Source organism: Heloderma suspectum, chromosome 5 (genome assembly GCF_057233095.1).
Source record: "Heloderma suspectum isolate Gila_16-S chromosome 5, 16-S_ref, whole genome shotgun sequence".
Classification (NCBI taxonomy): domain Eukaryota; kingdom Metazoa; phylum Chordata; class Lepidosauria; order Squamata; family Helodermatidae; genus Heloderma; species Heloderma suspectum.
The window spans coordinates 51644110-51670797 of record NC_139462.1 but is presented as its reverse complement, the minus strand read 5'-3'; positions in this window follow the sequence as shown (position 1 = coordinate 51670797).

Sequence of the window (26688 nt, the reverse complement as noted above, 5' to 3'; positions counted from 1 at the left end):
GTCGCGGAACGAAGCCCCCGCCCCCCCAACCCACGAAAGGCGCGTGGGATGAAGTCCCTGCTGCCCCCAACCCACAAAAGGCGCATGAAATGGAGCACTTACCTGCTCCCGTCCGCGCTGCTTTGCGAATGGTGGCCGTCCGGCGGCCATCCGGCGGCCGCCATTCGCTTCCTCCTCTTCATAGCCGTGATAGGCTACATAAATATTATTCCCTGTGGAGGCCATGATAGGCTACGTAAGTATTTATGTAGCCTATCATGGCTCAATACAGGGATGCAAATGGCGGCGGCTACGACAGCTGCCATTTGCGTCTCTGCAGGGCTGCCCAGCAGCTGGATGTCCAGCTGTGGGCAGCCGGAGCCGGCCGGTGGCTCTGCGGCTTGGCCGCGGAGCAGAGCCGGCCGGGCAGGATTCCAGGGGGGAGGACCGGATCGCCTCCCCTCCCGTCGAGGATTCCAAGGGGTGGGACAGAGCGCCTCCCCCCCACCGCAGATTGCCTGGTGTGGAGCCAGGTAGGTGTTTCGTACATCCCTAGTTACAACTCTAAACTGGAAGTGCGGGACTTTGCTCATACTAAAGGCCATTTTTACAAGTTGCGCAGAAGCAAACCTGGGCTTTCCAGCAAGTAGACACTCACAACAAGGAGCTGCAGCCAGCTGATCAGTGTACCTATGTGACATGATTTCAAACATCTTAGGGCCAAACTACCCATCATGCAGGAGGTTGCTACCACTGATGGCTTGGGAGGGGGTGTTTAAAACAGCCGTTGAGACTGTGGGTGTTTCTACATTAAGCAAAAAAAACACAAAAACCCACATCCTTTCCGGAGCTGCCTGCTTCCGGTTTCTTTGCAGGATTAGGAAAGGCTTCCTTACACAGCAGCCACATGGGCCCCATCTACGCCGGGCTTTTACTCTAGGGCAGGTGTGAGTCAAAGTCCCTTGTGATAGATGACACAGCTGTGACTTCGCAGCCATCCGTGGTTTTCGCCCAGAAAAAGCGGAGTTCCAAGGAGTCGTTTTACTGAGATTTGGGGGGGTTGCTGCAGGTTCTCCCATCTGTTCCTCCCCCGACCTCACTCTGCACCTTATAGTGGGTGTGTTGCAGGCATGTGTAGTGCCTGCATCACTCTGTGATGCCCCTTTGCTCCCCCATTCCTTCACAGCTGCACAGTTACAGAGGCACAGAGGGGCATTTTCATCTATTTAATCAGTTTTGCAGCTTCGTATCTTCACAAAGGTTGCTTTTAGACTCAGTACCAAAGGGCTAGGGGCAGTCTTTGGGAAGGAACAACATCGCTCTAGCCACCATTTTGGAGCAGTGGCTAGGCACGTAGCACTCATGCTTGTGAGTGCAAACCATCGCGAGAGTCTCAGGCTGGGGAGCTGACAAATCGATGGTGTGGAAATGAAGGAGCACAAAATACCCAATTTTTACCTAAAACAGGGTCAGAAAGACACAGCAGAGCCCCTGAAATATAAAACAGCCACTGAAGTGTTGCACCCCCACACCCATGGGACTGCACAGCTGCACATTTTAGTGTAATGGCAAAAAAAGGCATGGCAAGTCTGTTAGGGAATTGCACAGTACATCACGAGTGTATCACAGGGCATGGTGATTCAAAGCCACATTGCTGTGCAGTTGCAATGTGGTTGGGGGTCAAAGAGGTGCCATACAGATGGGGCTGTGGTTTGAACTGAGGAAGTGCCTTCTTCCCTTCCTGGCATGTGAGCAGAGGGGGAGAGGCTTGTTTTCGTAGCTTAACTTCTGCTGTACTGATTTCTCACAGCCCCCAGAAAATCTCTGACTTACTTCTGAGTAGACATAAAATGTAAGATTGTGCTGTAAGTATGCAACCCTCAGCACACTTACGTGGGAGTAAGCCCCATTGAACTCAATGGGACTTACTTCTGAGTAAACATAAGATCACCCTGTAAGTCTGCAACCCTCAGCACACTTACTTGGAGTAAGCCCCATTGAACTTAATGGGGTGCTCTGAAACAGAGGATGTTGCTTCTGAGCTTGGTGGGGTGGGGGATCAGATGTGTCTCCCTTCATTGCAGGGAGACATTTTACCCTCTTCTCCCTCCGATTGAGAAATGCAGAGGCAGGAGTCACAATCAGCAGGCAATTCTTGCCTTGGGGCCCGTCAAATCTGCTCGGGTCTCCTTCCGTGCAACCCCATTCCCATTCTCAATGCTTTCATCATCCTGACTGACTGCACCCCCAACACCTGAAAACAAATGCCCACAGCAGGCAGACACAGCCGTTTCTTCTGCTATTGGAGAATTTCATGGGGAGGTTATGGTACTCCTTTTCCGTGGGCTAGGAAAAATTCCACATTTTTTTTGCATTTGGGGAAAACACAAGATGGGCTGGGGAAAACTGCGGGAGGTGCCTTGGATGTTAACAGTGTCATGTAAAGAGCCCGCAAACTTCCGAGAAGGAGCCACTCAATAGCAGGATAAAAGCTCTGTGTGATGAACCCCTGTGACTGAGAGCAGAATATTCTGATGGGAAGAGGAATCCATTAAGCCCTTTCCCTTCTTGTCATTTGTCTGCTTGAAAATACCCTCCAAGCTGTTTTCTCAGCTGTAGGGACAAATATATGGGGATGTGTATTTTGGCCCATAGATCCATCTTAGATGTACACCTAAAAATGTAATGAGTTAAGTAACCCTAAAATGAGTGAGAAAAATCAATCTTCGTTAAAATACACACCCATCTCGACATTACTATTGTCTGCTATAAAACATACACATCAAGGGTTTAGCATGCCTTGAGGGAAATGACCTTTGTTGGTCTCCCTCCTCTGTCAGGGAGCCAACTTGGAAGTGGTAGCAGCCTCTGAGCAGCTGTGTCTAGCTGCCATTTTAATTTCCAACAATGTCTTGGGGAGATGCTCCATTAGAGGCATTGTGGGATATTAAAATGGCAGCTAGCTCAGAACACTCATCCAGGAAAATGTTTAAAGGGGGTCTGGAGCAGGGTGCTGAAGCATTGGCCACTGCCTAGGGATGTATGAAAGTCACTTACCTTTTCAAAGGGTGACATTCACGGTGGGGGGGAGGTGCTCCGTCCCTCCCCCAAAAATTCTGTCCAGCCGGCTCCGCTCCATGGAAATTCCGCAGAGCCGTCGGCCGGGGCCGCCCACAGCCAGACATCCGGCCACTGGGCAGCCTGCAGGGACGCAAATGGCGGCTGTTGTAGCTGCCACCATTTGCGTCCCTATATTTTGCCATGATAGGCTATGAAAATATTTACATAGCCTATCACGAAAAAAAACAACAACAGCGGACGCAAATGGCGGCTATGGCAGCCGCCATTTGCGTCCCCTTTTTTTGCCGTTTTAGCCTATGTAACTATTTATGTAGGCTATTACGGCAGGGGGGGGAAGGGAACGCAAATGGCATAGTGGCCGCCATTTGCGTCCCTTTTTTTTGCCGTAATAGCCTACATAAATATTTACTATATAAATAATAAACTTGGGGGGGGGAAGCATGTACGCAAATGGCGGCGCCCATGGGCACCGCCATTTGCGTTCCTTATTTGATCCTGGTAGTTTACGTAAAGATTTACGTAGACTACGGCGAAAATAAGGGCAACGCAAATAACGTAGCCTTTATTTTCGCCGTAGTCTACGTAAATCTTTACATAGACTACCGGGACCAAGTAAGGAACGCAAATGGTGGCGCCCATGGGCGCCGCCATTTGCGTATGCGCTTTTTTTTTTTTCTTCAAAGTCACGATTTACGTAGCCTATCACGGCTGACTTTGGAAATCTAGCCGTGATAGGCTACGTAAATCATTACGTAGCCTATCACGGGTGTTTTTGGGTTTTTTTTCACTTTTTTATTTCGCAGCCGGGGAGACGGGGCGCTTCTCCCCGGCCTGAATTTCGGCCGGGCGAGGCGGGGCACTTCCCCCCCGGCCTGAACTTCGGGGGGAGAACCAAAGCGCCTCCCCCCCACCGCAAAGCAAGCTGCAGGACCAGGTAAGTGCCTTTCGTACATCCCTACGGGAAATACAAACACCGCCGTATATGGACAGGCAGGGCAGGGGACTACAACCGGATATGGTAGCAAAGGTGGAAAATCAGAGCACATTAAGGGGAAGTACCGGGATATTAGGATATTGAAAGCGAGAGCACGGAAGTGGGAAATTCCGATTCCAATTCAGGGCGGGTACTGCGTAGTGTGAAAGGCGGGTGGTGAAACCTCACTGGAAGCGAAAAAAGGTGGTAAGTGTAGATCCAGCCATAGTTTGACCCTGAGGTGCAATAAGTACTGATTTGCCTGTCCAGGCCCACTGATCTCAAGTTCCCTGCAAAAGGAAACAATCAGAGGCTGCTGGTCACCTTTTCAACACAAGTACTGTTTGATGCAAGTACATTCGATGTGTACCTGTCCTGGGGAGATGTGTTCAATTACAGATCCCTGTCATGTGCACATAGCCTGTTTCCAAACTCAATTTAAAGTGCCACCGCTTACCTTTCATCAGGGGTCACCAACCTTTCTGGGTCCCAGCATTACTAACCATTGGCCATGCTGGCAAAGGCTTCTGGGAACTGAAGTCCTAAACATCTGGAGATCTGCTTTCTGCCAACCCCTGATCTAGTCCAACCCCCTGCTGCTCAGTGCAAGAATCTACAGCATCCCGGACTGATGGACATCCAGCCTCTGCTTAAATACCTCCACCAAAGGAGAGCCCACCACCTCTTGAAATAGCTTTTTTCTCCACTTTTGAACTGCTCTTACTATTAAGCAATTTCTCTTAATATTTAGTCAAAATCTGCCTCCTTACAATTTCCATCCATTGGTTCTAGTCCTGCCTTCTGGAGCAAAAGAGAGCATGTTTGCTCCATCTTCTGCATGGAGCCTCAAGACAGCTATGACACATAACAGGTAGTGAGAAGGAAGTTGTGCACATGTTAGGTTTTTTGTGGTTTTGTTTTCCTCCTTTTTTCTGTTTGTTTTTTCTCATCACGGTTGTTTGTTGTATGTAATTTGTATCATTAAAATAAATAAGCATAATCTAAAAAAGGAAGAAAAGATAGCTATCATGCCCCTTAATTTTCTCTTCTCCAGACTATAAACATACCTAGCTCTTTCAACCATTCCACATAGGATTTGATTTCCAGACCCCTCCTGGTTTATTATTTAGCTTGCCTTTCCACCCAAAAATGGTACCCAAGGGTTGTTCCTCTCTGGACATACTCCAGTTTGTCAACAATTTCTTAAAATGCAGCAAGAACTGGAGCAAGAACATTGTGATGTAGTGGTCAGAGTGTTAGACTAGGACTGGGAGACCCAGGTTCAAATCTCCATGAGCTCACTGGGTAACCTTGGGCCTATCACCAATTCCCAGCCTAAAATACCGAACAGGGTTGTTATCAGGATAAAAATGGGGAGTAAAACCATGTATGCTGCCTCAAGTTCCTTGTAGGAAAAGGTGGGATATCAATGTAATATATAAATAAACACAGCCTGATCTGAGCAGAACAGAGTGGAGCTGTTACTTACTTCTCATGATTTTGACAGTATGCTTCTGTTAATGCAGCCTAAAATTGCATTAGCATTTTTAGCAGCCACATCACTCTGCTGGCTCATGTTCTTCTTTTATTGTGAACTGCCCATATTGTGCTGAAGGTGCAGCACATAATTTTTAAAAAATAGATAAATGTTCAAAATATCTGCTCCAAATGTGTCATTTAAAGCATCCTTTTGTGACCCTTTATTCTAAACATTCTGCCTGCCCTAAATAACTTCACACAGTCTTATCTATTTGCCCATCTTAATGTTACTGGACATGATTTGTATCTTTCTCGTGCCCGGGACTTGATTCCCCTCTGGATTATATCCTGCCAACAATAATCCCCCAGGTATGAACCTGTACATAATCACTCATGCCCTGACTGCCCTGGACTCCCCGTAACTTGACCACTGTTGAGATACTGTAATATTACTAGCAGGCTTGTTTAAAAGTAAGACTGTTGTTTGACTAAACGTTTTTAAATTCACAACCCACCACAACAGATGAGTCGGCACAAACCTAGCTGTGATTGATTTCATAAGGATTTTGCTTTTGAAGACAATCCCTAGCTAATGACTGCCCTGAAGATGTATATAGCTGTCTTCGCTGCCGTGGCTGGAGGAGTTCTTCTGTTAGCAAGTATCTGATCTGATTCTGTGATACACAGAGAATAATCATGCTTGCGTCTGAATGCTGATATCTTAATAACCACTTATTTTTCTGTTCATATCAAGAATCCACGTCTATCGATAGTCTGAGGAGACACAACAACCCATGTGAAAAAACAGTAGAAGTTATTGGCTCAATAACGTTGTTCTCTCTTCCACAGATAGGCAGAGCTTCCTACTTCAAAATCATCCAGGATCTGTATATGCCAGATCACTCTTACTCCGAATTAATTGGGAACAAGAAGCAGCCTGTGGTTCTCCAACATTCACTCTGTTCATAAGTATGTGGGAAGCATCCATTCCTTTACTGTTCTTTGTGAGTACAAAAAATATTTAAAGGGGTAGCTAAGAATTGATGCTTTCGAACTGTGGTGCTGAAGAAGACTCTTACGAGTCCCCTGGACTGCAAGGAGGTCCAATCAGTCCATCCTAAAGGAAATCAACCCTGAGTGCTCATTGGAAGGACAGATACTGAAGCTGAAGCTCAAATATTTTGGCCACCTAATGCGAAGAGAAAACTCTCTGGAAAAGACCCTGATGCTGGGAAAGACTGAAGGCAAAAGGAGAAGGGGACGGCAGAGGATGAGATGGCTAGATAGCATCACCGATGCAATGAATATGGACTTGAGCATGCTCCGGGAGAGAGCGGAGGACAGGAAGGCCTGGTGTGCTATGGTCCATGGGGTCACGAAGAGTCGGACACAACTAAACGACTGAACAACAACGAGTGTTAAGTGACCTTCAGTATGACATCACGATACACTGTCCACACAAGTGGCCACTTATGATGCACTAGCAATGTTAGGTCCCTTGATATGAATTGTTGAATGGTATGCGTAACGTAAGTACAATGTCGATATTACTGGTACTGAACATTGTTAACTAACCTGTTGGTATGTCTTATGTTCATTTAAACTTTTGCTATGTTTTAAAACCAACAGCCATTGTTGAGTGGATGACATTTATATTGTATTATAATCATGCTTATTATATTTAAATTGTCTATTCTGTGAACCACTTTGAGCACAATGTATTTGTAGAAAATGCAGTATATAAATAAATTGACCTTGTCTTTGACTAACAATATGGGCAGAGCTCTGTGAAAACAAGAGGTTGTACCGGCATGGTAAAGCCTGACTCAACCATGTTAGGAACCACTCACACAAATGGCTTCCCGCATAGAGCGCTGCCCATGCACTAGTACAGCAATCACCCATTTAACTACTTTCACGTTCAATGCAGGTCTCCACTTGTGAATCCACTTACTCCTTAAAACGTGTCATTCCGTAATGGTTGTCGACCATTCCAGTAGTATTGCACTTGCCTGAACGGAGCTCTGGGTGCATATTGGAATATACGGAAGATTGGATCATACCTACTATATAGCACCTATTAATGGCCATGACCAAGCTTCTGCACTGCTCGCAATATGTACCCAGGAAAGCACACTGAAGTGCATCTGCAGTGTCACAGAATGCTCAACACACATATTCCCACTGCTTGTTCATTACCCCAACAATGAAACTGATTTAGGTCCATTTCAATCCAAATTCAGGACATGACTCGGTAATGAGACTGCCCTGATTATGTTCACCAGTACAGATTCAGTTGAAGTATTGCCTTGATTTTTATGGATCTTTCAGTGGCTTTCAATACTACTGCCATGCTATTGTTCTGGATCAATGGGTACAGTTGGCCCTTGGAGGTGCCACATTGCAGTGATTCCGCACCCACCTTGGTGAGAAATGCCATGAGGAGGTACTGGGAGACTGTTGTCCTTCTAGGTACAAGCTCTCTTGCTGGGTCTCCCAGGAGTCATCAACATAACATCCTTTATGTGGGCAATTGTCTAGAGTTTTGGAGTGAGTTGCAATCTGTATGCCAATGACACCCACCTCTGTTTCTGTTTTCCATCTGAACTAGATGTTTTGTCCCTGAATGACTGGGCAGTCACAAATATGAGTAACACCGATTCAGTCCCTTAGAGCAGAACTGGGGCAACCACAGCCTTGCATACAGCCTGCTCTGAGGAGCATAAGCAGGGGCGTATTTGAGCCTCTACCACCACTTGCCCCTGCTCCTGGGCTCCACAAAAGCTTACCTTGGGATAGGACGAAGGTAATGGGACCGCAGTGGCTTAGTGGTTAAGACGCTGAACTGCAGACTGGAAGGTCGGCAGGTCAGCAGTTCGAGACCCGAGTGCTGCGTGACGGAGTGAGCTCCCGTCTTCAGTCCCAGCTCCTGCCAACCTAGCAGTTCGAAAGCAAGAAATTGCAAGTAGATACATAGGTACTGCCTTGGCGGGAAAGGTAACAGCGTTCTGTGCACCTGGGTGTTCAGTCATGCCGGCCACATGACCACGGAAGCGTCTTCGGACAGCGCTGGCTCTTCGGCTTAGAAACGGGGATGAGCACCGCACCCTGGAGTCGGACACGACTGGTTGGGGACACCTTTGCCTTTTTAATGGCAGAAACAGCTTCAGTGCTCCTAGTTCCCGGTGGAATGCAATTCCCACTGAAGAGATGGGCTGAGGGGCGGGAGGGGGAAGGATTCTCCCTCAGTGGGAATCATGCGCATAGCATCCTTTTCCCACTAGTGAATGGGCTGGTCATTCCATAACAAGCCCCATCAACTCCAGTGGAAAAGTAATGTGCCAAGTGCAATTCTCACTAACAGAGAAGGGTAGGTTTGTATTTCTGGATTGATTCCAGACACCCTTCCATGAATTTCCAGGTTGAAACACGAACTCATTAGAGCAGCTGTGACTGAATCACTGATTATGCCCCTCCTGGAAGAGAGAGAGGTATTTACGCAAGTGCCCTTCCAACTAGTCTACTCAAAGATGTTCTGCATGGAGTTTACCTTAAAGGTTGTTTGGAAATGAAACTGGTCCAGAATATGACCACCAGACTGATTTACAGTGTTAGCCAAAGATGCATATATCACAGATCCTATATGAGATCCACTATTTATCGATTTGTTTCCAGGTTAAATTCAAGGGCCTGGCAGTCTGACTTGTGGTACTTGAGAGAACAACTTCACCCATGTGTACCTGTGTCTAAACTCCAGCACAGACAATCTGCTGATGGCTGCATCTTCAGACAGGTTGGTAGCCACTCCAAAAAGGACTCTCTCAATGGTGGCGCACAAATTACAAAACCAATTGCTGATTCATTTTCAACAGATTCAGGTGTATGTCCTTTTAAAGCAGATTCAGGAGTGTGACTTTTTAAAGCAGGCTTTAAAGACCTTTAAAAAAAAACATTTACAGCACAATTCTATGCATATTTACTTAGAAGTAAGTCTCACTGTGCTCAGCAGGGTTTACTCCTAGGGAAGTGGAGACAGGATTGCAGATCCAGACAGGCTTCAGTACAGTTAATGTGTCTCCTCGGTTTTACTGGTCGCTTTATCCCCCCCCCCCCCCGCTTATCATCTCCTTCAGAGAGTTTTATTGATGTTTTTGTTGTACTTTTATTATATTTCTGTTCTCCACTTTCAGAGTTATTGAAAGGTGAGGTATACACTTTCAAATAAGTTAATGGGGCTAACCAGAGATCCCATTAGGGCACCAAAGCCATTGGACTACAGGGGCAGTGACTGAGAAGTGTGCACATTATTCTTCCCATGCATTGTTTTGTGGCTCCTTCAGCCTTGACAAGAGTGATTCCCTAACTCCTACTAAGATGCCCTATTTATTCTTATGTATGCTGCAGATAGGATGAGAAGCTTACTCTGTTGTGATACATTATCAACTTTCCCAAGTCTGGTACCCTCCAGGTGTTTTGGGTAGCAACTCCCATCAGCCCCAGCCAGCCAAGCCAATGGTCAGGAATCCTGGGAGTTGTAGTCCAAAACATCTGGTGAGCACCAGGTTGGGGAAGTCTGCATTAGATGCTAGCGACACTGCCCTGGAAAGCAGTACATGTAGCATCTTTCCTAGGATGTATCGTGGGACAGGAGAGGCCCTGATGGAGACAGATCACTGTGGGAAAGTTTTGGCAACACCTATTTAAAACGAAGAAGGGGGAAAGAAGAAGCCTCTGAGTGTGCTACAGTCTAAAAACTTTATCTACTGCTAAAAAAATAAGTTGCCCAACTGAGAGTCATCTGAAATGGAGAGGTTCACTGGTACTGTGGAAAAATAGCACTAAGAACTGTTTTTAAAAAAGAAAGAAAGGCACACAAGGTTTTAAAAGAAGCCGCCTCTGATCCTGCTAGTGTCTCTGACTGCTAAAATATATTTATGTAGAAATGTGTATGCTACCCTTCTAGTGCCTGTGTGCCACTTAGAGCATAACTGTAAGTCCCCTGCTTGAGAAAACAACCTGAATTCCTCCAGCCTGCCCTCCAGTGTGCTGAAAGTGCCTCCCAACCTTTGCAACCCAAGAATGGGGCTGAGAAGGCAAGGAGGACCTTTCTGACCAGCCCTAAATGCTATTTGTAATATAAAGCTGCTTTCCAAAGCAGTGTTGCTAACATCTAATATATCACAGCAGAGTAAGCTCATCATCATACAGCATACTTAAGAATAACCAAACCATCTTAGTAGAAGGCAGTGAATCACTTCTAGGGCAAAGACAACATCATTTTTATTTCTTTGTATTCTGTCAGAAATTATCACTGTCAAGTCAGCCATTTCTAAAAACTGGAGAGCTGCAATTAGATATGTTAAAAACCCATCTGCATACAATTTAAATGCTGCAAGTGAAACTTCTCTAATGAAAACCAATTACATTCTGGGACAGTGTATCTTGCCCAACAACATTTCAAGATTGCACTATTACTAAATGCATAGTTCATATTCCATATAGACAAATGCCATTTTGATGGGACAATAATTTGATTTCTAGTCACAGTATCCTGTCGTGTTTAAATGGAACAATTTACATTTTATGATCAAATATTGGCACTCTCGTAAAAATTGAATGTGCTACATGATCCCTCATAATGAATCAATTCAGAAACCTCTTCTTATATCAATCAGTCTGATGATTTTTGTTTTATTTTGGTTTTGATTCAAGTCCAGATCATATTGGAATAAGCAACAGCTATTACTTAAAACCTGGTTTGAAACTCAACATTTAAAAAACTAAGATCATGGCATCTGGCCCCATCACTTCCTGGCATATAGAAGGGGAAGAAATGGAAGCAGTGACAGATTTTACTTTCTTGGGCTCCAAGTTCCCCGCAGACGGTGACTGCAGCCATGAAATTAAAAGACGCTTGCTCCTTGGGAGGAAAGCTATGGCCAACCTAGACAGCATAGTAAGAAGCAGAGACATCACCTTGCCGACAAAGGTCCGTCTAATCAAAGCTATGGTTTTCCCAGCAGTAACGTATGGCTGTGAGAGCTGGACTATAAGGAAGGCTGAGCGCCGAAGAATTGATGCTTTCGAACTGTGGTGCTGGAGAAGACTCCTACGAGTCCCCTGGACTGCACGGAGGTCCAATCAGTCCATCCTAAAGGAAATCAACCCTGAGTGCTCATTGGAAGGACAGATACTGAAGCTGAAGCTCCAATATTTTGGCCACCTAATGCGAAGAGAAAACTCCCTGGAAAAGACCCTGATGCTGGGAAAGACGGAAGGCAAAAGGAGAAGGGGACGGCAGAGGATGAGATGGCTAGATAGCATCACGGATGCAATGAATATGAACTTGAGCACGCTCCGGGAGACAGCGGAGGACAGGAAGGCCTGGCGTGCTATGGTCCATGGGGTCACGAAGAGTCGGACACGACTGAACGACTGAACAACAACAACAATTACTTAAAACCCACTATATGGAGGTAAAATTAACTAGTTGAAAAGCCACTAAGGAAGCAATCCTATCGGGATAGGCAGCCACCTCGGAACTCAGAGGCGACCACCTATCCAATGCAAGGTGGGCAGAACGCGGAGGGGATCTTCTCCACGCTCTGGCCTCCCTGTACTCGCAGCTAGACAGCAATTTCACCTCGGGGGGGGAGGCTGGACGACACATAGGAAGTATCGTACTGGCACTTCCACACTCCCTACCCAGGAACGCCCCCTTTTGCCCCACTCCACACTGCTCTTACGAACCTGGAGCCTGAGGACGATCCGTGCCACCTACAAGGCAGTGGGGGAGAGGGTGGGGAGGTGGTTCTCCAGGAACTGACTTGGAGAACCACCATAGGAGTGCACCCTAAATGGTATGCATGTAGGGAGTTGGGGTGCTGGTTTTGGTTTCACTTTTGCCTATTTTACTTTGCCTTCTTTAGGTGTAAGAAGAAGATGCCTGTTAATATTAACTAAAGATCTGTTTTGTCAGGTGCGGTCAGACAAAACAAATCACCCCTGCAACAGAGAAACCTACAGACCATATTCAGCCCTTGGCTTCACTCTGTGTTTCCTGCGGTAACCTCCAGACATCTCCTGTACCTTTGTCAGTGATTGCCTTGATCAAGCCACTGCCGAGAAGAGAAGGAGAAGAGAAACTGAAAGGCAGGTGCACACACAAGCTCAGAGACCAAATCAGAACATGGTGTTTAGAGTGGCAAACTGTCCTTTGGAACGATGCTCTAGAAGCCAGACTTTGTAATTTGGCCTCCATGCTCATGTGTGCACCTGATTGCCGGGGCGGGGGGGGGATTGAACTAGGGTAAAAAGCACATGACAAAAAGAGATAGAACCAGGAATGTTGCAAGGGCAAACTAAACCCAATAGAGAGAGCAATTTTGCTGCTGCTTCAAGGTGAGCCATCTTGCACTGAATTAAAGGGAGCTGGAGGAGGGGTGGTTAAAACACACAAAGGAATGGATGGGGTAGGAACAACAGAGTAATGGATAAGAGGGCGAAGGGAGGGAGGGAGGGCGGGCAGGAGGGCTGGCGGACAGGAAGGAAGGCGAGCAGGCAGGCAGGGATATATACCCAGGATAGGTGTGGGAGAAAGGCACTCCAAAGGACAATTTACACATAGTGTCCTTGACATTTAACATTGTTCCCTTCATTGCTCTCTGTGCAGTAACATTATCTCTCTACTCTTAGCTAAGCATTCTGGCCTTTGTCTTATTTTTACCTCTTTTGAAGGCCAATGCTCCTGTCCTTGCCCACCACCATCAAGCAACACACATACATACACAAAGAGAGAGAGAGAGAGAGAGATTCCCCATGTGGGAATGTGGTCATCAGTAGAAAAAGGTTGCCCACCCCATTTCTAGATAAAGTTGTTCATGGGGTTCTTTGCTGCTGGTGTTTTTTTAAGTGTGGTTGCAATAACTGACCAACTAGAGACTAAGGTAAGATACACAAGGTGGTTGTTATCTTGTCAAAATGAAAAATTAGTGCCATCTGGATATCTAGAGTATATAAGGCTCATTCTTCATCCTCCTCCTGACTATCAGGAAATACAATATGCAGTACAACATTCCAAGAGATGCAAAAGACCAAAGACCAGCAAGCTAGGTTTATCCTTCTGGAAATGGAGGAAGGAATTAATTCACTGGCACATCTTGTAGGTGTAACTGCCACCAGAAATGCATGTGTGAGGAGGCCATAAAATCAAATGGTTATGAGCGGGGAAAACACCAAAGACCAACTCCAGGTTGGAGTTGAAAGTTTGACAGATGGATACAAACTGTGAAGCCCTTTGAAGAAATGGACATCACTCAACAGGAAGGTGAAGCACAATGGGTTGGATCCAGATTTCGTCATGTTTAGAGTAGGCCCATTGATACCAATGGGACTTCACTTAGTCATAACTAACTTCTCCCATTGATTTCAATGGGTCTAGTTAAGTATGACTAGATCTAGATCCAACCCAGAAAATGTAGTCATGTGCACACAATCAAAGAAACAACAAGACTTAGGGCACAATCCTATGGCTGCCAGTCAACAGCTAGATGGCCATAGGATAAGTCGGTTGCTTGGACCAACCTCGTAGACCACACTCTGAGGTTGGTTCCTGGAGAACCCACCCCCACCCATGCTGCCTCGTGGGCAGAGCGGATCAGCCCTGCGCTCCACACTCATAAGAGCAGTGTGGAGCAGCAACAACAGTGCATTCCTGGGGGCAGGGTGGGGAGGTCGGAAATGCCAGTACGACACATCCTATGTGTTGTCCGACCACCTCTCCCCGCGCTCCGAGGTGCCTCGGCTAGACAGCCAAAATCGGCTGTCTAGCTGTGAAAGCAGGACGGGGGGAGCAAGGAGGAGATCCACTCCTCCCACCCTGCATTGGATAGGCGGTCGCACCCAGAGTCAGAGGTGACCGTCGATCCACATAGGATTGCTTCCTCCAATGCTATAAATGCTGAATATCATCTAGGATACCAAACTGTAGTTCCAAACAGATCAAAGTTACAATGTTCAACAAAAGGAACAGAAGTGAATTGTATTCTAATGAGTTGGTTTATGTAACTTCACATTTCTCCATTCAAATTTGCATGTGCTTTCCACTGTTTGCCATATAATTGGCTTTTAAAATAAAATAAAAAATCTGTGGTAGTGACTGAGAAACAAAACCTTCCCAAAACAGAGTAACTCCCCAAAAGAAAATAAGTAAAAGCCAGTTTAGAATGACATAAACCCCAGTGGTATAAAAGTGTAGCCTGTTAGTCTTTCACCAATGGTTCTATGCACTGCAAGTATTGAACCAACACAGCAGATCTGGCATAGAAAACCCTAAATCAGGTTGATGCAATTAGTTTTAAACAGTTGCAAAAATGTGCATGATCAAGACATAATGTGCCTAATATGAACTTGCCATTCCTGTAAAAAAAAAGTATATGAATGAAAACAAACAAACCTAACCACTAACCCATTACTACTCAATTCCATAGTCATCAAAAAATCAAAAAATCCATAAAAGAAAAAAAAAATGTTGCCAATAAAGTCTGGGCTCTCTTAATTTCATGCACTGTGACTCCAACAATTTCTTCATTTCTCATTTATTTCTCTAAAAGTAGCTTCATTTAAAAACAGGGAAACCACATTTCATGCTCCTCAGTTTCATTAACATTATAAAAATACTTCTACCAAAAGGAGACTCCTCTAATTAAACCATTGTAGCAGATAAAAACATTTAAAATGATGAATCTGAACAGAACCTGACATTCCATATATTCTCTTGCATTTCTTTTCATTATAGGATGTTAAAAATCTAAAACTGTATGCTGAAACATCTAAGACTTGTCTTATAAATACCAGAAATTGAATATCTCATCCATTTTTAAAGTGTTATCAGCAAGGCTGGAGAAAGTTGATCAATATTGCCAAAACCAAATGCTGTGACCAATGAAAAACTTATATCTTGTTGACTAAGGGAAAGATAGAGCCCTGGTACCAAATGCTTTCTACAGGAAATTTAGTATCCATATTAAATGAGTTACGCAAGTCAGACTCATCATAATTCAAGATGAGCTACAGTACGGGCTGCTTAATGGGCACTTGAAATAAAGTGTTTCCAAAAATGAGAGTAAAAGTTAATGTTGCTCATTCCCTTAGGGCAAGGAAAATAAGCTTGCTTGATTGACACCTTTCAAGAAGTGAAAGCAACTATAATGACTGCTCAGAGGCTTACAGTATTAAAAGTGAAAAGGATTGTACTCAACTCATTTCTTATCTTGATTTCAAAGCATGCAGTGCCAGATTATACAAGGAAGCTCTTGGCCTAGGTTTGCTTTGATGTGTGGCTAATAACTCCCCATCTCCTTCAAAAAAATCCATACATGTTTGGCAAAACTCTGTTGACAACATCAAGCAAACAGACAGCAAAGCAGGGGGATTCCATCTTTCTCTTCCTTCAAGGTGGCAATACCACAGTACAATAGATTCATATGGAATAAAGCAGACCTTTTTCCATATGAACTAAATATACTAAAATATGTTCAAAATAAGCCTCCCTAAGTCAATGAAGACAGCTGCTTCAGTGATATTTAAGAACTGCCATGGAGACTCTGTTAAACACCCATCTGGCCCAGCAGTTTCAGATCTTGAATAGTGGCCAATCATATGACTCAGAGTTCACATGCCAAGCAAGATGGCAATAGCTATTGCCTTCTGTTTGTCCCTAGTATCTGATAATCAGAGTTATATATCCTCTAAACATGGAAGAACAATTCCTAGCTATCAGGCCTAGTAGTCATTGGTAGGCATAACTCTCCATATATTTCTCTAATTCTTTTTAAAGAACTGTAAGTGGTCATCCCAACATCCTGTAACAAGGTATATACCAATAATTATACATTGGGTGAAGTATTTCCTTTTATTCATCTTAAACTACTGTGAAGGATGATGCATGTTCTAGGATTTTCAGAGGAGGTGAATGATTTCTTTGTATTCATGCTGTGCAATCCTTTAATTATTCTATAATCCTCCATCTTATCCACCCTGTCCACTTTTTCTAAACCAGAAAGCTTCTAAAGTATAATCCTTTTCCCCATAAGGAACATCTTCCAACCTTTCTTCCGTGATTATTTTACTTTCTCTTTCCAGTATCAGAACAATGTTTATTCTGACCCAGGCCATGGAAGCCTGTACAACTTGTGGCTTATGAGATAAGCAGGCAGAAGCCAAATCCCAACACAAAACAATGACCGTGTTCAAATGACAGAGAATATTTGGACTGGAACTGTACCATTTTCTCTACTAATGACTGATGTGCTAACTGGAGGGTCAGGGAAAAGCCAGCACATCTTTAGGAAAGTCCACCTTACACCTGAAGCATGGAAAATGACTGTTCACACAAAACACTAAACTATGGTTTAGCATCACAAAGATGAGCGTATGCAAGCCTTGGGCTCACACTCTTCCCCTAGTCTGCTGCAACTACGAGGAGTTTGGGACCTTCACTTCCATTACTGAGTAACCACAGCTTAGCCTTCTATCTGAACCCTAGTAAAGTGCAGTTTTGTAAACTACAGTTTATAAAAACAAGCCAACTTCAAATTGTGGTTTATGAAGCTGGTTTGTTTTAGTAAACCATCATTAAGATTAACCATAGTTTAGGGCTTAGACATAATGATACACTGTGGTTAATCAAAAATTGAAATAGAAGCATCTGATCTCCTCACAGTTGCACCAAAAGATTGGGGAGGGGAGGGGTGTGTAAGCCCAAAGCATGCACAGATGCATCATCATAACATTAAACCACGATTTATCATTACATGAAAATGCAGCTTTAGAATACATCAACACAGGTCAGACCTGAAGACTATCACAGATAAAGCATATTGAAGGATAAACCCCTTGGCTTCCAGTTTGTTACCTAGTTTATGTTATTATTCCTTAAACTGAAAATACATGATTAGCCACCATACTCCTTTCACAGTTCTCATTCATATTTGTTAAAAATGTCAACTCTCTTATCATAAAAACAACAATAGGGAATAGGGAATAAGTATGGAATCTTCTACCTTTTTCTCATTAGCTTTCTCCCTATAGTGTTTTTTATACCTGCAGCATACCTCCATCTAAAGAATATTTAGGTTTCCTGATTGTTCATTTGTCTAATTAACACTTTAATTTCAAGATTAATTTGATCTGATCTCCCAATAATTGTACACTGGGTGAAGTATTTCCTTCACCTTCCCTAAAGTGTTTATCCTGTAGAGGTAGAAGGAACTGATCAAAAATAGCACCTGTTTATTAGTATCACTTAAAATATTTTAGGGTGCAATCCTATGCACTTTTAGACAGAAAAAAAGTCCTACAACTCCCAGCATGCTGCAGCCAGCATGACTGGGGCATGCTGGGAATTGTAGACTTGTTTTCTGTCTAAACATGCATAGGATGCACCCTTAATACACAATATAAAAAAAGAAAGTTGCCAACATTTTACAATGCCTTAAACTGCTAAACAGACAGAAATTCTGCAGAAGAAGCCCTTTCCCCATATGAAAACACAGTGATATGGTATATCTTTGTCTTGTGTTTCTACCTGCCATTAAAAAAAAAAGCCCTGCCAGAAAAAGTGACAATCTTATACTGAGAAACAGAAGTTACTGCTAGACACAGAGATTTTGTAATTTAATTTTCTCCATCATTCACCAACAAACATACCAAAAAGAGCTTCCTCATAATGTACTTTCTCTGTTCCATATGCTCTTATAAAACTCTACTTTAGTTAGGCAAGCATGAAATAATCTGCTACTGGTAACAGTGATCATTTTTCTTTTAATGTTACTGCAAACAAAGACTCCTTATTTGAAAAAGAAAAAAAAATTAAACTGTGTGGAGCTTAAAAGAAAAAGAATGGCAACTGCAATCTTAAGTTTGAATGGAAAGGTGTTTAAAATACAGTGGGTGAGTGGAAAGTGCAGGCCTAAATAAAGCCTACCTAGTCATCATTATATGTAATAGTTAATGAGGAGCTAATTGGGTTTCTAATGAGGTTTAATTCAGATTTTAAATAAAAAAATATGGGGGAAATAGATTTGTCTTTTGATTAGAACTGAGATGTGGCTTTGAAAATACAGTGATTGCTAATGGGCTTCAGTGCTTATTCAGATCTTACATACCCTTTCCCTGAGATGATGATGCAATTTTAACTTATGAGGTTGCAGACACATTTTCTTTAAGTAGCTCTTGGTAAGAACCCAGCAGTCACTGAGCTCTGATATAGTAGTATGTTGTGAGATTGTCACAGGCATCTCTTGGGATGTCAGTGATGACAAGGGCCATAATATCACCACCCCTTAATAGCTGTAAACATTTTGGCTCTTTAAGAAGATGTTCAACATGCTTTTAGAGTTTTTCTACTTTCTCCGGTACTTGTAAAAGGTGCCTGTGGGTGAAACATTGCATACCCCTAGCCTAAGGAGATGGGCAAGCTCTCAAGAGAGAGCAGAGGATGCATTAGTATTAGATTACAATGTAGAAGGTGATATAGCCCTGTTAGTCTGTAATAGCAGCAAAAATAACAGAGAGGCTTGTGGCACCTTAAAGAATAACTTATTTATTATGGCATAAGCTTTCATAAACTAGAGTCTACTTAATCAGACGCCTGAAAAGTTATCCTCACTTGTCAGTCATACATACACGCATACACACTTGGGGCTCCTTCACACCGAGCTTTCATCCTGCGATTCAGATTGCTCCTTCACAGAAGTTTGCAGGCTCTTTACATGACCCCATAATCATGCAAGGCATCTCCTGCACTAAATGCCCTTTGTTCCATTTTTAAGTAGATCACAGATAATGAGGTATCAAATTACCCCGTTGTGTTTCGCTTCAGTTCTCTCCAGAGTTAAAGCGGCAAGAAGAGGAGCGAGATCAATGAAAGATAATGGAAGACTCAGCAGCTAGGGAGAAGGAGGGGGCGGGAAGGAGGGGGGCGTGTGAAAAAGGGAGTCATTGTGATCTCGCATTTAAAATGGAAGCAGAAAGCTCCATTTTAAATGCAGGATTTTAGGCTGGTGTAGAGATGCCCACCGAAAGAAGTATAGAGGAACAAACAATGGGGTTAAATGGCAATGAAATCCGAAAAGTAGAGCCTGTGACCATTCCATTTCTTTGCCATTTGACCCCACCTTTAACAATGCTTTTCTCTTATCTCTGTGTGTACACATATACACATGCCAACAGAGAACAACACTTCATACATCTGATGAAGTAGACCTGAGTCTATGAAAGCTCTTGCGATAATAAATCTGTTCGTCTTTAAGGTGCCACAACACTCTTTGCTGTTCCAGCATTTGCCTAGTCTGATCATCACCACTTTAGGTCATCATCAGAATCATCACCACTTACGTCTTTAAGGTGCCACAACACTCTTTGCTGTTCCAGCATTTGCCTAGTCTGATCAACTGGGTCTGATTGCATTGAGGCACACCACAGTTACCTGAGAATAAGTCTCACTGATTTAAATGGTGCTTACTTCTAAGTAGATATGTAGAGGGTTGTACTGTGAGGAAAGCACAGTAGGGACAGGAGTGGGGTGAGATACCTAGGTGACCAATGGAGTAAAGTGGTGATGTTTAAAGGTCCAGGGGAGGGGGAGGATGAACCACATTTTTTCCCTAGTGGGGCTCCTATGTCTTTAAAAGCTGAATCATTGGCAGAAATATAACAGGTGCACCTTTCCTTATCACTCCATCTCTATGCTGGTAAAAGCTGTAACTGTTACACTCCTGCCTGCTATGCAGTGTTTAAAGGGACAGGAACCTTGAAAGAAAAACTTGGTAATTCTGTGTGGGATCTTTCCAAATATATTGCCAAAGAAATGCTTTACAGTTCCTTCTCTTCCACATGGGATATTCACAGTGCAACCCTATGCATGTTTACTCAGAAGTAAGTCCCACAGTGCTCAATAAGATATAGTCCCAAGTAAATGTGCATAAGATTGCAGCATCACAGCATAATCTATGCAGGCTGACCTGGGAATATTCCCCGTTAAACACAGTGGGATTTACATATGAGTAAACATGCATAGGATTGCACTATTAATGAACTAACATAAAGAAAGGGGTGGACATGGATGGAGCCCGCAAAGGCTTGCACAAAGTAGAGAAGTGTGGCAAGGAGCTGGAGGCCTCCAGGTTATTGGAGGATTGTAATACAAGGAGAAAAACCAACCAGAATTGTGGTTTGTTTTTTGTTTGTTTCTTTACTAACAGACTACAACAATTTAAATGAAATGCTCTCTTCTGACTCTTGCCTGACATACCAATTTTCACACCAATCTCCTGCTGTCCCACTATCTGCGGGACACCTTGAAATGGCAACATCATGGACCAGCTGGAATGGGAACTGCTAGCACAACTCATAGCAGTTTCAAAACGATAAAACATATCGGCTGTCTGAGACCATCTTCTTTCGGATGACATCAAGAAATATATTTTTTAAAAGTGCTAATTATGATTTTCTTTTTGCAGCAATCTCTAATCCCTGGATGAATGCTGTGTAAACCAGCAAGGTTTCTGCAGCCACCCTGCAGTAATTGACCTTTTGCTCTTCCCATTTCATTTGCCCTAAGTGTTAATTGACTTTGAAAAAGCAGTATATTATCCTTTTAGAGTTACGCGGGTGGGGTAGGGGAAAGAAAGAGAGACAGAAAAACTGATTTGTGCATGCCAACATCCTACAGCATCAAAGCCCTGTTCAATCATAGTGCAGCAGAGCTGGAAATGAGAAGCAGGAAAAGGGGGTGGGGAACAAGGAAAGCATTGATATGAAAGAGCTCCGGTGACATCTACAGGCAGTTTAAACCAGCAGCTGCCTGAGAGAGGTAATCAAAACATTAATCCTCAGTACATTTATATGCACATTTTCTGATTTATAGAACCTAAATCACTAACGCTGCCATCAAAGAAATTGAAACTGATATAGAATATCTTGAAATGTAATCTAATGCAAACCCTGTAGAAGTCTTATGATACTATCTTTCTTGCTTTCAGATCATTTTTGGCTTTTTCCACCCAGAAAAGATATGTACCACCCCGGTATTGTTTGGAACCTCTCCAGGCTAAATCAGTCAATTGGCTTCATCTTGTGCAATGCATATATTTACAACGGTCTCCATATGCAGGCATATTCACAGCTGTGTGTTCAACAATATTCATATATGTAGGGACAGCATGCTGCACGGCATTGTTCGGCATATTAGTCAAGGATCAATGGAGGTGATTTTTTACTCTCCCGGTGTGTAAAAGAACTATCACAAACCAAATGCCAGAACTAGAATTTTCACATCACAAGGCATAATACCTTTGAATGGACTCAGTTCAGACATTCAGCTGCAAGTCATTAACAGCTGAATAATCAAGCAGTAAGAAATCAACTTGTGGAATGTGGCTAGACTGTCAAACTAGAACTGGGGAGAGACCCACTTTCAGATCTCAAGCGGTCCATGAAGCTCACTGGATGACCAGAAGCCACACAGTTACTATCTTTCAGTCTAATCTACCTCACATGATTGTTATGAGGATAAAAAGGAGGAAACCATGCACACCACCCTGAGTTACTTGGAGGACAAGGGTGTGGTATACATGTAATTAATAATGTGCATAATGTTTCAAACCACTGTGCAAACCAAAACTCCATTACCTTTCAAAATTCACACTTCTCCCAATTTTACAATGGAGTTCTCCAATCAAAACATGAGCACGCAAACACATATATTAGGGGAAATAATGTTCAAAACACATTATATTAGGCAAAATGCTTGCAAAAATGTGCATATTAGGCAACAGTGCATACAAAAATGCATGTATTAGGAGAAATGTGCACAAAGATTCTTCTTATGAATGTTCATGGGAACTTTAAAAAAAAAAAAAAGATCCTCAAAGGTCAGGATGAACAAAACATATGACTGGAAAAATAAGAAACTGAAATTGACAGATTTGTCCATCCCTAGTCAGGAAATATGGGAACTGTAGTCCAAAACATCTAGAAGGCACCAGGTTGCCTATTCCTGCCTTATCATGTTGACCAGATTTCTGAACAAGCTTCAGGTATACCTGATTTCTGTTTTATGCACGCCCACCTCCACATATATTCACTTAGGAAGGATTAGATCTATAGCCAGCCAGTGAGCTTATGATAGGCAGCACATTTCCAAAGCATGAGCAAGCCAGAGCAATGAGAATGAGGTGCCCTAGGCTGCACACTTACCAGCAAGTAAGCTCCACTGAACACAGTGGGACTTACTCTCAAGTAAACATACATACAACTGTGCAGCACGTCATATACCCAGTTGTATGCTTCAGTGTACTCACTCCGAAGTAGGGATGTTAGAGAATTCCGCCACAGACTCCAGTGAGGCCGGATTCTTTAGAATCTAGCCCCCTGGAGTCCGTGGCGGAATGGAGCAATTCCCCTGCCACCCTGCAAAATTTACCCGGGACAGAGCCTACCTTTGTCGGCCATCCGCTGCCCCACGAATGGCTGCCCCGGTCTGCGGCCGCCATTTCCTCTCTACTTTAGCCATGATAGGCTACGTAAGTATTTACATAGCCTATCACGGCTAACACAGGGACACCATTTGCATCCCTGCCTTTTGCTGTGATAGGCTACGTAAATATATATGTAGCCTATCATGGCTAACGCAGGGACACCATTTTCATCCCTGCCTTTTGCTGTGATAGGCTACATAAATATATACATAGCCTATCACAGCTAATGCAAGACGCAAATGGCGTAGAGGCTGCCATTTGCGTCGCTGCAGTAGCCATGATAGGCTACATAAATATATACATAGCCTATCACAGCAAAAGGCAGGGATGCAAATAGCGTAGCAGCCGCCATTTGCATTCCTGCCTTTTGCCATGATAGGCTATCTAAATATATACGTAGCCTATAACAGCTACCGCAGGGACGCAAATGGAGGCTGCAGTCCAGCAGCGGACAGAAGTCCAGCTGCGGGCGGCCCCAGCCAGCAGCTCCATGAGCTCCCCATGGAGCAGAGCTGGCCAGGGAGGATTCTGGGGGGGAGGGACGGATCGCCTCCCCCCCAGCGGACGGCCCCAGCGGAACGGGGTAAGTAATCCGTATACCCCTACTCCGAAGTATGTTCCACTGATTTCAACGGAGTGTACTCCCTAGTAAGTGTGATTAGCATTGCAGCCTGAACCTAGCATTCAACACATGAAATGAGAGACTAGAAAAAAATGGGAAATATATAAATAGAGCATACAGACCATAGAAATCTGTGTCTGCAAAGGCTTCAAGCACAGTTGTTTATAATGCAATATAACCTTACAGGAATCCTGAAGTATATTCTCCCGCTCCACAAGTCAGAAGAATGTACTGTTGTTCAGTAATCTTGGGAGAGCAGTGTTATGAACTGTAGACAGTTCTTTAGCCTTTATCATTTCATTATTTTTAGTTGTTAATGAAAGTATACTGCGTGACTTGCAACAGTTTGCAGAGGCAGCTCCTTGCTATTCCATACATTTCTGTCTTAGCAGAGCATCTGGATTGCCAACCTTCTCGTCCAGACCCTGCTCCTTTTCCCTGATGCAGCACTGACAGACGAGAAAGGGCTAATCTCCAGTCTGCTGCAAATCGGAGATAAGCTCTTTCACCACACTGGGGCAGGGTAAACGGTTGCCTCATTGAAGTTCCCAGTCATATGGAGCTCTGTAACTATGTTCACCCAAATGCAGTTACATTTTGCCTTCAGACGTTCCTGGTAAATGTAAGGAAGTCATGGGTGGAGTGGGCGGAGCCACAGCGCATGTTCCCATTCCCTTCCATGGATACAAATTTTGAATGCCTGCATAGGGCTTATATCACTCACACTTCTGAATCGCTGTAGTGGAGCGTGGTGACACACCTCTCCTTCTTCAGAACTTAACCTTACTAAGCAATCTATTCATAAAATGATTCCCTCTCTTCCAAATGAGCATAAATACATACAGTCTATGTTCTGACAGTGTGTATCAGGCCTCTTTGAAGGGTACTGCTCTGGTTCTAGTGAAGTGCACTAAAGGTGCCTTGACAAGAAACAACGTGTTATGCTTTAGGCACATGTTATAGGTGCTGAGTTATCCTGAGTGGATAAAATCCTCACAAGGATATTGCAAGCAAAGAATACTTACGATCATGAACAGTTCCAAATGGAAGGGGTTGTCTGGTAGTGTGCCATACTATTAGTATTGATCCTGTTTGTTTAAAGACCTGAAAGAACGGCGGGGGGAGCAATACGGTGAGGAAAATGTGCTGACGATACAAAATGGACAAAGCCATGAAAGTACAGAGCAGAAAAGCAATAAAACTCGCAATAACACAGAGAGACTAGAATCATGGACAGATAAGTGGTTTATGTTATTCAATTTGGCTAAAGGTAAGATAATGAATCCAGAGACAACACAACAAGAAAGCTATATCTTGAAAGGCAGAGAGGCAGCGGCTAAAACGGCTGGTATTTTAACATTCTGGAAGTGATTCGTTGTACATTTAGATTTTTTAAAGTATTGTTGTTGTTGTTCAGTCGTTCAGTCGTGACCAACTCTTCGTGACCCCATGGACCATAGCACGCCAGGCCTTCCTATCCTGCGCTCTCTCCCAGAGTGTGCTCAAGTCCATATTCATTGCATCGGTGATGCTATCTAGCCATCTCATCCTCTGCCGTCCCCTTCTCCTTTTGCCTTCAGTCTTTCCCAGCATCAGGGTCTTTTCCAGAGAGTTTTCTCTTCGCATTAGGTGGCCAAAATATTTGAGCTTCAGCTTCAGTATCTGTCCTTCCAATGAGCAGTCAGGGTTGATTTCCTTTAGGGTTGACTGATTTGACCTCCTTGCAGTCCAGGGGACTCGTAAGAGTCTTCTCCAGCACCACAGTTCGAACGCATCAATTCTTCGGCGCTCAGCCTTCCTTATAGTCCAGCTCTCACAATCCAGCTTTTTTTAAAGTATAGCAGCACCAAAAAGGATTTTTCCATTGCTATTTCTAAATGTCAAAAACATGAAGCAAGAGGGAAACATCTGGAGATAGAAGCATATGGACCTAATATTTTGAGCCATGCAAAAAGCAAAAAAAAAAAATAGTGTCCAACTAGATGCTGGGGTGGAGCTGGCGTTTTTGAGTTCTCCTGCGTCATTCCAGACTGTGTGGGTTATGTTGCCAGCTCAAAATAGGAAGTAGGCAGGCATGTTGAAAAGAAAGAAGACTCCTCTAGGATTGCTTTGCCCCTTTCTGTAGTCTCCCAATCAAGAAATTCCAAACATATGTGCCCTACTTGACAGAGGAAAGTCCTCTATTTGAAGGGCTGTCCACTTAAAGTCTCGTATAAAGATAAAGACCATAAGAAGGAAGTGGAAGGGTCCTGAAGATGAAGACTGAACAGGCACACAGGTTGCCTGGCCACTGTTTTTCTCTTTAGGGTGAGATGTATTGTATTTCTATTTAATTATTTCTAAATATGCATCTGTACATATAAATTAGCACATGTCAATTTTATAGAAATTGGTGTCTTCTTTTGTCCTTTCTGGGTGATGTGTTTCCTCTTGTGATGTGCAAGAGGCCACCATATGAAAGCACCAAGTCAGCACGGAATAGGTCATTTCAAAGAAACGTTTTTTAAAAGTATACAATGGAAAACTAACATTAACACCACAACTGTACATAGGGAAGGCACCCTAATTTATGTCTGTGGGCTTTTCTACACAAGGCATTTATTGTGTGCTCATTATTCCCTGCTCACAGTTGTTTATGGGTTCTTTAGATGACATTATGACCCTCCAGTTTTACTTCTATATCTAACAAGCACTTTCTGTGAGGGGTTTTATTTTTAGAGCAGAAAAAATGTGGCATTTAATTGTGAAAGTAAGAAACTGCTTTCTGCATTTGTATATCTCCTCTATACCACAGCACCACCTAGAAGTTATGTAGCAGAAAAGCAGGAAAGGAAAGTGCTCAAATCCCAATTCTGTGATGAAATCAAAACTAGATACAGCAAATTAGCAGCCGATTAACAGTATCCCAGGTTCTCCAGTTTATTACAATGCACTAGGGATGTACGAAAATCACTTACCTTTCGGGGATTATGCTGATGGTGGGGGGGGAGGCGCTCCGTCCCTCCCCCCTGGAA